Source organism: Anopheles coustani, chromosome 2, assembly GCF_943734705.1.
Source record: "Anopheles coustani chromosome 2, idAnoCousDA_361_x.2, whole genome shotgun sequence".
Taxonomy (NCBI): domain Eukaryota; kingdom Metazoa; phylum Arthropoda; class Insecta; order Diptera; family Culicidae; genus Anopheles; species Anopheles coustani.
This window is the reverse complement of record NC_071289.1, coordinates 27,944,407-27,960,211: the sequence shown is the minus strand read 5'-3', so window position 1 is coordinate 27,960,211 and position 15,805 is coordinate 27,944,407.

Genomic DNA, 15,805 nt, shown 5'->3' with positions numbered 1-15,805 from the left:
TCTTTTTTTCCCTGCGGCTCTGACTCACACGGCGGTATACTGGGGAAGGGTAAGTAAAACGAGAAGGTAATCAATCCCTACGTACCCTGGCGACTCTCGTAATGAAGTCAAAATATCCGCCAACGTAGGAGCAAATTTGACGTACGTAGACAACGACCCCATAACAAACCATTTAGCGGCCGGTTAGCGTCCCTTCGGCAAAGCACCACGACGCTGCGCGCATCCATTCTACATGAATCCGGCCGATCGCGTTCGCTGTTCTCGCCCTGTTTTTCCTACCATTGGTGGGGAGTTCCTAGGCGGGGAAAACATACCATTCGCCCGCACGAACACATCGCCAATACGCGGGGACTACTATACTATCCTATTACTGTGGGACGAGTGACCGTGGTAACTTCGGCATCCAGCGGGCTCCATCCAGACCGGCCCACCAAATCGGACCGCGGGTCCTGAGCTTTCGCAGAACTGTGTATGTGTGCTTTTTTTTTTATTCTTTGCATTCGCCAACAACTGGCACGTGGAATGAGTCGCGCATGTCTGCTAAGACCCGCCGACGATGCGGCTGTTTTAACTGTCAACTATGACAAAAAAAGAAATCAAATGAAAATAGAGACATACAAACACGTATTCGCAGGAAATATGACTAACTGATTGCTGCAACGCATTTGGAAGGAAGAACCAAACATGCAATGTAATAAGGACTCTCCTGAATCTTATAAAATTCTCCCAGAAATACAATGTATGTGGACTAATTACACAAATCTTTTTGGCATTTTTCAACATCTTGCAGTTTGTCATGATTGTAAAATGTGTCATAATTACTCATCACGAATTACATAACTGTTTGATTTAGGTATTTTTCATGATTTTGGTTCGGTTTTGGTATGATTTCAAAACGTATCATAATTATTGATCCAGAGATATTGTATTTACTAAATATAAACATCAAAACTTTGCCCTGTTGTTGGTCATGTTTAATTTATAATAATCTGGGTAGTTATAGCTAAACCAATAAAATTAAAACTAGTTAATTACACTAGTTACTGATCTTAAATATCGAAATCTAGAACTTTACTCTGGAAAACATCTGTAGTAGATCAACTTTACAGTCATAACCGCTTGTCATGTTAAAAATCAATAAATTGGGTTTTTACGGCTAAACAAACAAAATCGACTAGTAAATACTTTTCACGAAGCTTAAAAATCGAAATCTAGAACATTACCCTGAAAATCATCTCTAATATAATAACTTTACATTCTTAACAGCTTGTTATGTTAAAAACCAATAAATTGGGGCTTAGAAATCGAAATCTTGAACTTTACCGCGGAAACATCTGCGGTACAACAACTTTACAGTCACAACAGCTAATTGGTCATGTTAAAAGTTAATAAATTGGGACTTTACGGCTAAACAAATCGAAATTAAAACTAATAAATACTTTTCACAGAGCTGAAAAATCTAAATCGAGAACATTCCCCTGGAAAGCATCTATAATATAATAACTTTGCATTCATAACAGCTTGTTATGTTAAAAACCAATAAATTGGGGCTTAAAAATCGAAATCTAGAACTTTGCGCTGTAAATCAAGTGAACGATCGATAAAAAAATAAATTATTAATTTTAATTTAATCTATTTCAGTCCTTCAGTGATTCACCTTTGGTCAAAAATCGAATAAATAAAGCGAAGCAGTATGAACGCTGCCGACGTTCGCCGAATAATGGAGCTTGCAAAACGCTTTCAACCATATTGAATTTGTTGCCTACACCGGCAGCTAGTTTTCCACGACGCGCCGACCGTTTCGCGGGGCAGTCGTTTTATCATTCGTCCCGGGTGACTAGGTCTCCCGGTCAGGAAAGACCCACGATGGCCGTAATTTCTGACAGCTCCACAACCGCAAAACCCGCGCGTTGGCCACGTTCGCACACCGACAGGCCCCGTCACTACCGGCTGTCAGCTGGTGTGTTGCGGATAAACGGCCGTCCGATTGTCGTTTGTCAGCCGGACCGCCGGAGCCGATAGAGCGGGCCGGTGGTTGGTAGAACCTTATTTACATTAATTTGCGTTTTGCCTCCCCGTTTCCTGCGAGGAGAACCACCCCGCTGGGAGTGGCGCACCCGAATGCCACGATGTACGGCCCTCCACAGGAGGGGGGATGAGGGGAACCCTTCTATTGATTTTACAATCAATTTGGCGCTTTCGATGAACCGACGATTCTTCGGTTCAAAGGCTTTGCGGCGGAACGCCAGTTAGGAAGGAAAAAGGCTTCGCTCCGTTTCCCGCTTTTGAGGGTTCTTCTTCTTCTTGGCGTAACGACCTCTTGGTCATGCCTGCCCGTTAAGGGCTTACGAGACTTGTTTCCCTGTTGTACGTGGATAGTCAGTCCTCTCGTACAGGGGAGGGTCCGGTCTCGGTTGGGATTCGAACCCACGCCGTCGAGGTGGTGAGCCCCGGCGCTCATGGGCCGATTTTCTAACCGGCGCTACCGCTCGGCTGTCGCGGACCCCGCGGGCTTTTGAGGGTTAATGAGGCTAAATAAGTTCACAAAGCAACGATTGGCGTTTGGGAGAGAAATCTCTCGCAAATATGAAAAGGTCCTTCCATGGTAAAAACAAAAGAAAAAGTGGAACGAGAATGGCCTCAGCCGAGCGAGAAAACGGACCCGAGATTAAAGGCAAACCGGCTGCCAGAAAAATCGAAAATGGATCGCTGGCTGCGTGCGTGCCTATGGCGTGTTCGCTTTCCGTTCAGCACTTTATTTCGGCAAACCACGTTGGCTCCAGATGCCGCCCGTCTCGGTAAGGTTCCGTTTTTTTGCCAGCTGTGCAAATCGGGGTTGAAAAATTGGTTTCTTCTTATCGTAGCACGCGCGCGCGTGTGTGTGTGTGATTTCTTTGGCCTTTAATGAAAGATCGTTTGCTTTTGCCATTCTCGGCTGGCCGGGCGGCTTTTGTGTCCTTTCGGCGCACTTGTGCGTTTTCGATGGTGCCACTTTGGGTCCGAGGAGCAACGTTCTTATTTTTTCGCTTTTGATCCCAATTTCTTCTAATGCTCTTCTTTCTGGATTTCGGCGACACACTGGCATCCCCGGGGGAAATGGATAGGGATTGCTTTGCTTTTCTCACCAGAAACCCTGTCAAGAACACCCTTACGGTACTCACAAGCGTCCCCAAGAAACCCGCTGAGGAAACATTCTAGGAAGCTGGGTGGAAAAAGAAAAACCCAAACCCCCGAGATGTTGCCGACGAGCCACCGAGATGTTGCGAGAAGGGAGCCCGATTGTTATATTCCGTTCGAAACCCACCGAGCCGTCGATGACCTTGGGCTGGCTTTTCAATGGCGCCCGAAAGAATTGTTCACTCGTTGTCACCCTGCAAATCCCATTCGCTTCTCTCGCGGTGTAACCATGACTATTTTTTTGTCCAATCCTCTTTTCCAACCTGCCCGAAGTTTCAGGAAGGATACCAACATATTTGCTTTGAAATCGAATCGATCATACACGGTTCCAAGTGGCTCCAAATGGCACAAAGCGCCCCAAAATGAACTCCGATCCGGGAGTGGAATGTGATTTGCACAGTAATGGAATGTTTCCGCGTATTTGAATGTGGTGGGGAAGGAAATTGACGAGTAATGTTTCCCCGTGACCGGCGATAAAAGGTAAACCACGAGTATTTGTCAGAAGGAAGCACGTGCAAATAAATTTGCCCCTGTCAAACGCAGCAATTTATCGTTATTTATTTCACATTTTTTCGTAGTTGCTGTGAAAAATCCATCCGTCAATTCAGGGCACGCTGTTCGGGCACGGAAAACGAAACCCACTATCGGTGCGAGAATAAATCCGGCTGGAATGGAAGCGAACGAAGATAACAACCGCCCCGATATGCTTTAGTCACGCCACCATTCCTATTTGACGCACGGAATCACGTCCGGTTTTTGCATACACGGACACACGTCGCTTCGACCGATCGTGTCTAAGCGAATGGTCATTTTTCAGCAAGGATCCATCGGCAGCGGGCGTGATCCGGACAATTGTTTTATCCCCCCCAATCGGCGGCACCGGGAGCTTTTCCTTACATGTCCCTTTTTACCGAACCGAAACACGCACGCTATAAAGAAGGTAATTGAAGACGATTTGCGATTGACTTTGTTTCCGTTCCGGTTGTCTGGCGATCATGAAACGTATGACATTGAGGAAAATCCCATAACATAAAAATGTGCGGATCCGGTTGAATTGGATTTGGTTTTTCGTGACAGGAAAAAGGTGAATACATGATTTGTTTTGGAAACTGGGCTGATCGTAACAATAAACTATTTTCTGTGTTTTAGTTATCTACGTAACTCTGTGGGTGAGTTACACACGAATATTTAAAAAAACAGATATCAGCAAATCGTAAAATATTTACACGATATTTACACTGATTTCAATTTGTCTTGCCATTTCTATAGAGGTCTGAGATTCTAAAAACAAGGCCGAACAATTGCCGAAACTATTCTTTTTTATAATTTTGGAAATATCTTTGTCAGTTAGTTTGGAATTTTACATTTGCTCAACCATTTAAAATTAATTTGATTAAAATATTTGCATATTCCAACTTCCCAGCAAGGCTAGCAACGGTGTGGAATTTTCCTCTACTATCATAAAGGATATTTCACATGCACGCTATTATTGACACGGGTTTATTATTCTGGGAAGATGAAAGCAACCTTTTATGGCGACCACAAAACAGTCGGAATCTGTGCCGGCTCAAGAAATTTGTCGTTTCACACCATTTCCAACGGTGTCCCTTCGAGATCCCTTTCGAACAGATGCTTCGCGGAAGGTTGGGTGGGCAACACACCTTCCCTTTGAAGTGTCAGCGGTGGGTTTTCACGGGAAATTTGTATTATCTCTTTTAACCTTTCGCCCACATTTCCCAACCTTGACATTGGCAAGTGCGGGTATGGCAGGATAAAGGCTTTTGCTCATCGCTTCATCCTTCTGGGTAAAGCCCTCGCGGCCCTGACTAATGATTATGAATGTTTAATTAGATTGTTGTAGTAGAGTTTCTCATCATCCCCAAGTGAGCAATAACTAATGGACGGGCTTAGGAGTCAAGGTTGGCCGGGGTTTGGAAACGGGAAAATAAGATTCCACTTCTGCTCGGCCTCGAGACCGAGTGACATAGTAAATTCCTTAACATAATGATGATGCTAGAGAATGGAATGTTTGGTCTGAAGGTGGAATGATTTTTAAGGGTGCCCTTTAGAGATTAGTGACTCAGCATAAGGTAATGACATATTCACTACTTATTTACCTTTTGTCGGTCGGTCAATAGACGAGTGCACTGATTGCCTTCAAAGATAAACCAACCAGTCCCTTTGAGTAGATAAGTTCAGCCATACAACCATAAGCCCCATTCATCATTGCTCGGATGCTGCTAATCAATTTGTCCTCCTCGTACTTCTATCTGGTTTCCGGAAGTGTGGCGCATCTTGTGTACACTCCGACCAGTAATTGATGTAACTGGGACTTGTATGTGAACAGTCCATACTTACGGGACGAAATGGACATCCAGGCAAGATAAAGGGAAGCATTTTATTCTGTACGTGTGCAACACATGTATTACCAGACAAAAGCCCGAAAGGCAAGCATAAGCCACCGGGTGTTAAGCTACGGCTTGTCTCCACTGCTCGTTTGTCATGCAGGGCAGGTTTGGCTTTAGCTCCGGGAAAGTGCATTTCCTATGCGCAGTGCTGGGGAAAAAGAAAAGCCCGCATAGTCGCCTGCTGCAACTGACAGGCCAGCTGCACTCTGAACGGGAACGTCAGTGTCAATAGAATACTCGAAAAGGGCAAGCAAGAGGTCTTTCAGTGCATGTGGAAGAAAGGAAAAATAGTACTACCAAACAACCACTTGCCCTTTCTTTGGAACGGGTTCTCGATAGCGGCTGTTCAGTGGGTTTTATTCACCAACCATTGAGTGGCACTGCTTCAAGCGCATCATGTTCGAATCTTTCAAAAACACACACTCACACATGCCGATTGACATGCTTTTACAACACCATGCGGTGGTAGATCTTTTTCGAAGGCTTAAACTTAAAGCAAACATCCTCTGAGGCACGTTTTGCTCATCCTCTTCCAGCATCAGAAGGAGAAAAAACAGGGTCACGTTGTTGAAGCCTAACACTGGTGGTGGCCTTTCGGAGGGCCTGTTGCGTCATGTGGTAACAGTCAATCCGGTGCTTTCCTTTCATTATTTTTCATTTCAGGAACTGAAAATTTATGGCTGTCCTTTATGCCACGGACGGCTTCTGCCAATCAACCCGTCAATCAGCGGTATCGGAGGGAATAAAAACACTGGAAAAAAAGGAAAGCATACAAAACGCTTCCGTTGCTGAAGACCCCACAGTAGCAGGACAGCACGCCCCGCCAGAGTCGAACAACCGACGCATAAATTTGCCTATGCCCTTTTCCGGGCGGGCAGAGTGTGATTTGTAGGTTTGACGCCTGCGCCGGGTACCTTCACGGATGCAAGACTAATGATTGCTGTTGTTTGCTTGCTGAAGAGTATAATTTATCACAACAGAAGACTGCTCGGTCGGGCACACTCTGCAGCATCCGTAGGCACGTGTCGGGTGTGCTTTAATTTTGGCTGCTCCCGGCGACCCGGAAGCGATACGACCTTCGGTGGCAAATGTGTGTTATGAGAGTTCCCCCCGAAAACAATACTCCAGCGAACCTGAGCCTTATCATAACCATAACGTTCGTCCGTGAAGCTTTATGTGGTGTCCCTTCTCTCGGGGGAAATCTAACTTGGCTCTAGGAAATGGCATCCTTCCCGTGCGCTCAAAGCCACCGGAAAACAGCCACGGAAGTGGCTTTTTGCAGAAGAATGAGTTTCGTTTCAGCTACTTCCGAGTCTCGAAGGCACCCAACGATGCGGTCGAATGAAAAACAACAACTCCACGCGAGTCATAAGCCAAACGCTAATAGAACATGGAAACACTGAAGTAGGATTTGTCCTGCAATGGCACATGGGTTGACCAAGGCGTGTCTCCCAAGGGGGATTTTTTCATCGTCCAGGATTATAGTTGCTGTTGCACTTCACCTCCAACGAGTACTTTCTCATTCGGTGAAAAAGAAACCAAATGCAATATGGCTCCATTTTGTGTCCTTCCCTATCGCGCGCAGGTTCGCATGATGGAGCAATTTCGCAGCAAACTGCCAGGTAACCAGCACAACCGACCAACACCGTGCACCACTCAGACCAACAGCAATTGGATGGATCTTGACAGATTACATTGCAACCGAGCACTTGGGCACTTACCGACCGACCAGGGCGATTGTTATAGGCCCTTGACTTAGTCGTCTACTATTGCTTTTCAAGCTGGGGGCTTAAGTTTTTCGCATTTTGTCTCCACCGGCGTTCCTTCATCACCGACGTGATAAATGTCGACAACGCATAGTGGCACAACGAGTGGACATTTCATAGAAAATTAAGTGTTTGAATGTTGAGCTGTGGTCGGACTATTGTAGTGCTATGTGCCATTAATATAAATGAGAAAAACTATAAACTACTACAGTTTATTGTGTAGTGCTATTTAATGCAATGTTAAAGGGGAGGAGAGGAGACGAGGCGGGAGGGAGATGGCGCTGAGCAGCATATTGAATGCTACAAAATATATGTTCGTCCTTATTATATTTCACTTCATTAATCCTTTACTGCATCACCATCGATTAAACCATCTATGTTTACGTTAACTTTTGATAGTTTGTCATTGTTTTTCAATAATAATTAGGATTCCATCGGATTCAACCGGATTCAACCGGATTCAACCGAATTCAACCAGATTCAACCGAATTTAACCTGTTTCAACAGGATTCATCCCGGATTCAATCGGACTCAACCAGTTTCAACAGGATTCATCCCGGATTCAACCCGGATTCACCCGGATTCAACCGGATTAAAACCGGATGCAACCCGGATTCAACAGGATTCAACCGGATTCATGCGGATTAAAACCGGATTCAACCGAATTTAACCCGGATTCAACCGGATTCAACCAGATTCAACCGGATTCACCCGGATTCATCCCGGATTCCATTGCATTCAACCGGATTCAACCGGATTCAACCCGTATTAAACCGAATTAAAGCCGGATTCAACATGATTCTACCGGATTCAACCGGATTCAATGGAAACCCACAAACACAGGGGAATTTACTACAAAAAAATGAAATTCCCACTCCCGGTTTTGTTACGTTTTACCACTGTGTAATGGTACCAAAAATAAAAGCGATGATGTCCAGCTATCGACCACCCACGAATCAGAAGAGAACGGGACGTTCTGGATTGTCGGAGCAAAAAACTATTCCCCAGTCCCATTGCGAAAAATGCGAGCAGTTGGTTAAGTTATTTTAATTTATGCGAATTTATGCAATATTACTTAGCTGACTATAGTGACTGAACCAACTACTGATGTTGGCGTTGAATCGATTATAATAACTTGAAAGCTTCTGCAAATTGTCATTCGCTCCCCGGCATTTCAAGAACCATGTAATGGCCCGCCATGCGATTAATCATCTGTTTAAAACGGACCACAAATTATCATCACGGGACACATCAGAAGGTTCATGGGAAAGCGCTACTATTAGACTCGATTCGGTCCGTGGTGTTTCACCGCTCCACTGGGAACTGGGCATCCGAAAGGATGGCCTCGGCACACCTGTTACGAGGATAATATCGGCTAACCTTTGTTCCCATGTGTGCACACAACCCATCGCAATCGCGTATGTTGCATGTTTCGGCAAAAAGGAAACCAGGTCGTCCTTCGCTCCAAAAGGGGATCGCCTCCCCCCCCCCCCCCCCTCCTCCCCCGTAGTTACCCGACTGCGAACACATTTCGGTGCCGGTTGATTCGTTCGTTGGAATTGTACCCCCTGTTCTTTATTGCCGCCAAATAATCCGACAATCATCCTCCATCCTCCCAGACAGTACGCGGGGCGAAAGGCGCCAGCCGACCAGCGAACCCTAGCACACCGGCACCGCCGGCGAGTTGTTTGTGTGGAGGTAAAATTGTGCTGACTGCCAGCGCGATTCCCACGGCGGGCGTCGTCACCGTTTTGGGGCGCAGGAAAGTTGCTGACTCGTGCAAAAGCCAAAGACACGGAACGGAAACATGTTCCACCGTGCTCTACAGGTTGCCCGGAGCAAGGAGCGCCTACACAAACACACACATTACTGCATCACACAATGTTTGAGCTAGCTGTTTGGTTTTTCACGGAAAATTTGTGCGATTCACGTACCTTTGTGGGGCTGTGAGACAGTGGAAGGAACAGCCTTCGCCCGGAGAAGCAAACCCCAACACAGCTGTAAAGTTAACATGATCGAAGCCGCTCGTTCGCTGTTTGTTCGTTGTCGTGTAAAAATTTTCCGACACGTTCAACGCGACTGCAAGTTCCTTTAATAAAGACCCCCGGGAGTAGACCAAGAAGAAGAAGGTTCGAAGCATTACTAAGGCGAGCTCCATCCTATAGCGCGATACCAGCGGTGGTAAGCTTACTTTACGGTTTGTATATCCTGTAGTACTTTTTAACATTTCACTGGGGAAAAAGTTAATGACTCGCCTTCCATTTCTCGCTCGCCCACGGGTTTCATGTGAGGTTTTATTTTCGCTGGGCTTGGCAACAATGGCAAGTTACTGCACCGTGAAACACGAAAGGCGGATACCCCGTAAGCAGACCCGATATTTACCCATCCGCGCTGGGTCGCAGGGGCATGCAATTAAAAATTTCTCCTGGTGGCAAAGAATAATCAATCCGACCTAACGAACCATAAGATGAGGCATCGCATTTCACGCGGTGCCAGGCTCATTAGGCATTCATGAAGTAGAGGTTAATTAATCCACGGCTTTCACGAGCTCTGCGAATTGCTTATGTTGTTAAGTGCTTCACGGCAATCATAGGATGGAGCTTTAGAAGGTTAATTTTCTTGCCCGTGGAGAAAAATTTTCCGTTTCGCAGAAATTAAAATACGTTTGCATGTTAAACGGGGCATGCACGATGCAAAATGCTAAAGAATGCATAATCACGCGACCGATGTGTTAAATTAATTTCAAAACGTGCGCTAATTAAATATGGAACATGCCTTTCCCTGAAAGGATTCAAAACCCGCAAACGGTTCCGATAAGCATCATCGGTTCGATAACAAATTTATTATTTCCGCCAACGTTCCAAGCCTAATCGGAACGGCATCGATCCAAGCGCACGAACTACTTCCGTGGCTCACCAAACCGTGGATCCAATCGTGGTGCGCCCGGCTGTAATACGGTGCAATTAGATCTCGAATCTCCTTTTGTGCAGCCATCCCCGACCGTTGCATTCGGAAGGAGGTGCAGTTTGCACAATCGAAACTGTCCGTTTTCATTTCCGTCGCCGATTGGGGTACTATTTCCGAACCGCTCTCGACATCCAGCTGCAGCTGAACGTTTAATTTGGCACACCCGCTTGCCTTCGGTAACAGATGTTCTGGGAATGCTGTGGAAGGAATGATGCGCGGGTTGGTTTTAATGAAATCTGATATGCTTTTTTCAGTTAGAAACATCGTTGCATCGAGTGGTTTCCACTCCTTGAATGTGGTGGAAAGACATTTGTATGCATCTATGCCACGTTGTTGAATACATTTGCAAAAATCACGCAAACACGATGACGTTACTGGGAATGGAAGATGCTTCAACTTGCCGGGTTCTTTAGCGCGTGGGTTTAATTTGAATGCTGATCACTTCAGGCATACACTTCCCTTTGCTCTTTCCGAACAACCTTATGCATAGTGAAATTTTCGTACGCTAGACACCAAGTGTTACATACTTCAACCTACACTTGCTCATTAGTCGAACGCATTGCATCCACTCCCGTGCCTCGTTATCGTGCACTTTGCGTGCAACTTTATAGATGCACATTTGGTTACTTCGTAGTAAAGTAACGCAGGGTGCCGGTTGCCCGACGTAGACGAATGATGAGTGGCCATGACGTCATCCACAGCCGGAACTATGTATTTGTTACCGATAGGCAGCTTCCTTCTGCCGACGGAAAACTTGGTTCTGGTGAAGGATAAATTGAAACTGATGAAATTACTGTCGAAGAAGTTTCGTTCATTCAAAACCCCCGAACCCGAAATTGAACAACTGTTTAATCAACACCGGATGACAAACAGGCGTCCCGTTATCGGGTGGGAAATTGGAGAACTTTTTGCTCACGGGAAGTTGTAAATTTAAACAGTACAAAAAAGTACACCCCACCAAGTTAGCGAGATGTTATCCTCTGGTTGGGCAATAATTTGAACTGGTTAGAATAACAAGATTTATTTTCTGTATTTGAAAACAGAAGGGAAAAAACACATCCGAACGATAAACCAGCCCAAAAAGGAAAACTCCCACCGTCACGTTCAAATGCTGTGGTGAAAGCATTATTTAGATTAATGTTTTGTACCTTTGCCGGGGGTACTTTTATATTTTGCCCCTTTTCGAAGGATGTCGGATTGGATCTATCCATTCTAATCACTCTAATTGGATACGCATCGCATCTTGCGTCCAACTCTATGGTACTCAAAGTGTAAAGTGGATATAGAAGAAAAAACAAACCTGTTACCCACCACCTGAGCTTCTGAGCTCGCTTTTCAATCGAAACGACCCGAGAGAGCACCGAATTTATTACACAAACTATACACCACCGGCGCTCGTTAAGCCCCCGGTGAGTGGATTAACTTTTTTGTGCATGACAAATTCAGTTTAACAAAAAGATAATTTTAGCACCCCCAAAAAGAGTAGAGAAGTAAATATTTTCCAATTTAATTTTTACGCAAAAATACATTGAGATACACTGCTTTGTTTTATGCCATCTGTGGCGGAGAAATAAAATCGTACGATGCAAAACCCGAATACGAATCTCATTACGATCCTTTTGCTCGGTGGTCATCGCAATGGAGATCTTGTTAAAAACAAAACTTTTCTTCAAAGTTATGGCCCCTCTCGGTCCAACGTTCTCTAGCAGGCTTCCACTTTCCGTGCTCCCTATCACTTAGCGTGATGAAATCTGTTCCATCAGCAACTTTTGATGTGAAGAAAAATCATACCATCTCTTGTTTTCCCGATAGCCCATTTTATCCTCCTTGCGCCTGAGATGAATAGGAAATCGCGCTGGGGGAAGATAAAGCACACGAGAGCAAACTAAGCCAAAAACGAGAAAATGAGTATTTCCTCTTTGGCGGCGCAATTACAGCGTTTCTCGAGATGCCTCCGCCCAGGATATCTAATTTCTACTCCTCACCGTTAGAAAAGCGATGGCTTGGAGAAGTGAAAAACTGGACACAGAGAAAGAATGGACTCCAAAGTGTGCTTTTAATAACAAAAGTATCTTCGGTGGTTATGATCCCGTGTTTGGCGACTTCTTTCATTTTTTTTCCACCCAATCTCACAGGATTAGCCGTTCCATTTGGAGAATGGCGTCCTGTTAATGTGCCCTGGGAATCGCTGTTCAAGTTGTAATTGTGAAAACATTGTGCAATACTCCCGGGAAAGGGCGGTCGTCTGTTTATATCAAGGCAAGACAAACAAACGAACCACACCACCATTTGTGGGCGGCACGACGTGGAACGTGAGCAGATTTTTGATAGTGTTTAACGGGCACTAATCCCAAGCGAACGGAATGCGTGGGGAGGGACGTTATGAAGATGATAATTATCACCAGCGCAAGAGGCAAAGCATCAAACACATGAAAAAATGAATGGGACCGAATACCAGAAGATGATTACCATTTTTGGGTGGCATCGGGTGGTTTTCCACCTCACCGCATGAATGGGCACCGGGCGCCGTTGACTTCTTTTATTGACTCACTGAAACGGAAAACTTTCGGCTCGGCGTACAAACATTTTCCATTTCGGTAGCATATTAATTAACATATGGGAAGTGAAGAAAATAATAAAAAAACACCTCGATGAAAATGGTTATGGGTTTAGCACAAAGCGCAAATCGTCTCCAAATCGTAACGACGGTGAAGCACAACAAAGCCAGCACGCAAGGACGAAGACATGCACTCCATGGAAATGGTAACCGCGCAAGGGAAACCCCAGGAAGCCAGGGAAACCTCTTTGTTCCACCGGCATTTGTGCACCGTACCGTTGTGATGTACCGGAGCGTAACGGGGGTGGGAAAAACTTCATCCTTCCTTCGTACCACATCCTCCGGACATTATATTCCCATTTCCCGCGGGAGAAATGCTTCAACCGAACCATCTACACAGGAAAATAAGCAGGCCGTTCGATGAATGCTTTTCTTGTGTGCTTCCGTTGGCGTTCCCCTGTTCGCTTCCATTTAGTCCTGCACGCTCCGGTACTGTTCCGGCTCTCTTTTTTGTCAGCCCAATTCCTGGCGCTCTCTGACGAGGCATACGGTACGCTCTCTGTGTGTCATCGGCTTTTCCTACCAAAAATTTTCGGGTATAGAGAGGGCATCCCCTGTCCGGTAGGATATTTTGTGTACGGTTTTTTTTCTGAGCCATTTTCCACGATGTGCTAGATGGGTAAGTTTATTGACCTATATTTTCACGCCACCGTTTCCTGCTGACCCCGTGGTGTATGAAGGGGCGGGGGAGAACGGACGCTCAAGTGATGGAGCTTTCGGATGTGACAAGTATAATAAAAAGTGCCAGGCAAATCGAAACACTGCGAAAATCTCTTTCCCCGACACCGTTAGTAAGGCGAAAACCAAACAAAGAGTCTTAGGGGAGAAAAATAAACAATGTGTAAGGCGGAATGTGCTAAACTCTCATCTTACCTTTTTAGAATGGACTACTTTTGCAACCCTCCCAAGAGCGCAGTCGGCACTTGCAGTCGGTTTCTTTTTGTAGTTTATGTGGCTTTATTCACACACTGTAATGCAGCGGGTGGATGCTGACGACTTCGACTGTGCAGAACAATCTTGACGCTGTAAATAAAGGACTTGATGTGGCAGAAACACACTGCCCCACCAAGCAGCGCCTTCTTTGTGCGGTAGCTTTGAAGATTTTCTAGGTGCACCTATTTTCTTGCGTTTCTATCGCATTAACTTGTATGTGTGTCTTTCTTTATCATACACTTCTTACACAGGGATTCTTTGAAATTCTAATTGCCGTCGTAACTGTTGCTGGTTTTGACGCTGCAGAACGATTTGCATTTGAGAGCCACCAACCAACGGCAAGTTGTAGCAAATGCAATTTTCGTCGCACGAAATTCTTCAATGCCGGAATTTTCCCATCACAAAAACAATAACAAAGTAAGCTGCACTTGGTGCATTCTTGCAACAGGAACTTTAGCGAGTAGCACACACCGCACACACATGCACCAACTCGCGCATCGTTTCCGCTCCGAAGGGATCCGTACTTTTGACTTTCACCGAACGTTACTGCACACGTACACGGCACAGGGACACGGACCGCCTTTTCTTTATCGCTTCACTATTTTTCCCAGCAACCAAATTTCCTTCCTTCCACCTATCGAAGTTTTACACCAACGTCGTCGCAGGGTTTGGCTCTCAGGAGACTCGCGGGATCGGCGCAGCAAGCGTTGCCGTCGCCCATCGTAGACTGCGTACGTGCCGTATTTTTCACCCCCCCCCGAACCCCCGATTTGGGTTTTTCCAGCTTAGTTTTATCCGCATCAACGCTCACCACGGTTAAGTGTCACATTGAAAACTGGGTCTGTTTTTTTCTGCCAGACAGGAAACGCTTCTTTCGACGCAATTTTTGGAAAAGCTAACGTCAGCCACTTTCTGCACTTTCTGAAAAGTTGGAAAACTATCCTTTCAACTATTGATCCGCCAAGCGCACCGCCGATGGTTGTTGACCCATTCACACACTTTTAACTGTAGAGCAAAAAAACCCCTTGTTTTATCAACCGCACTCACGACGCCTGTCGCCTAAAATTGCCGTACTGCTTCAAGCACCGCTGCGAGACAACTGAAACCCTGAGAGCGGATATGCCGCAGTTATTTCGATTGCGAAAACATATAAAAAAAATCATGGGAAGACATCGTGCGGGCCCTTTAACTTCGGCTAGGATCAGTCTCGTTGGAGCAAACATCTCTCGGTCTTGCGAGCAGATCCAGCCTGGGAGAGTTTAATAGTATGAAAACAACAGATGTATCTTTGACGAACCGCGGAGCAACCCCGTTTTTGGGTGGAGAGTTTCTCCCGGCGTCGGAAAAGCTTTCCGGCAAAGTCCAAAACAATCCTGCGCTCAAACGCCGTCAGGACACACCGCTTCCGGGTGTGGTTGTGGTTGTGAAGCGCCTCGGATCAAAGTGTTTGTGATACGAAAAAGGAAAAAAAATGTTGGGTGGAAAAGTGGAAGGGTGGAACACAAAGTACAAGCTACACACACACACACATCACGAATTTGCCAGGATATTTTGCCAGCACAGGGTGTGAGAAAAACAAAACGATGGAAAGCTTTTCGAAAAAGCTCCTTGCGATCTAGTACTATACCGTACGAATATAAACTTGTTTCAAGGATTTATACAATATTATGAACTCGTAATAAATTCTTTCATAAAATCTTTCGTGTTGATTGCTTCCTTTTTAATTTATAAAATTTTTCAGTTAGGAACATTCGGAATAATTTCGTACAGTTGACACTAGGTGGCGCTGCACGAAATTTCGTTAAAACAAGGGGTCGGCAAAGAGTGGTCCCTAAGTTAATCGTAGCGCAATAAACTAAAACAAAACACATCTAAACTCTTGTATGTCTTGTTCAGGATGTCACGATGATTTTAAATGAGGTATTCAATAGCTCACA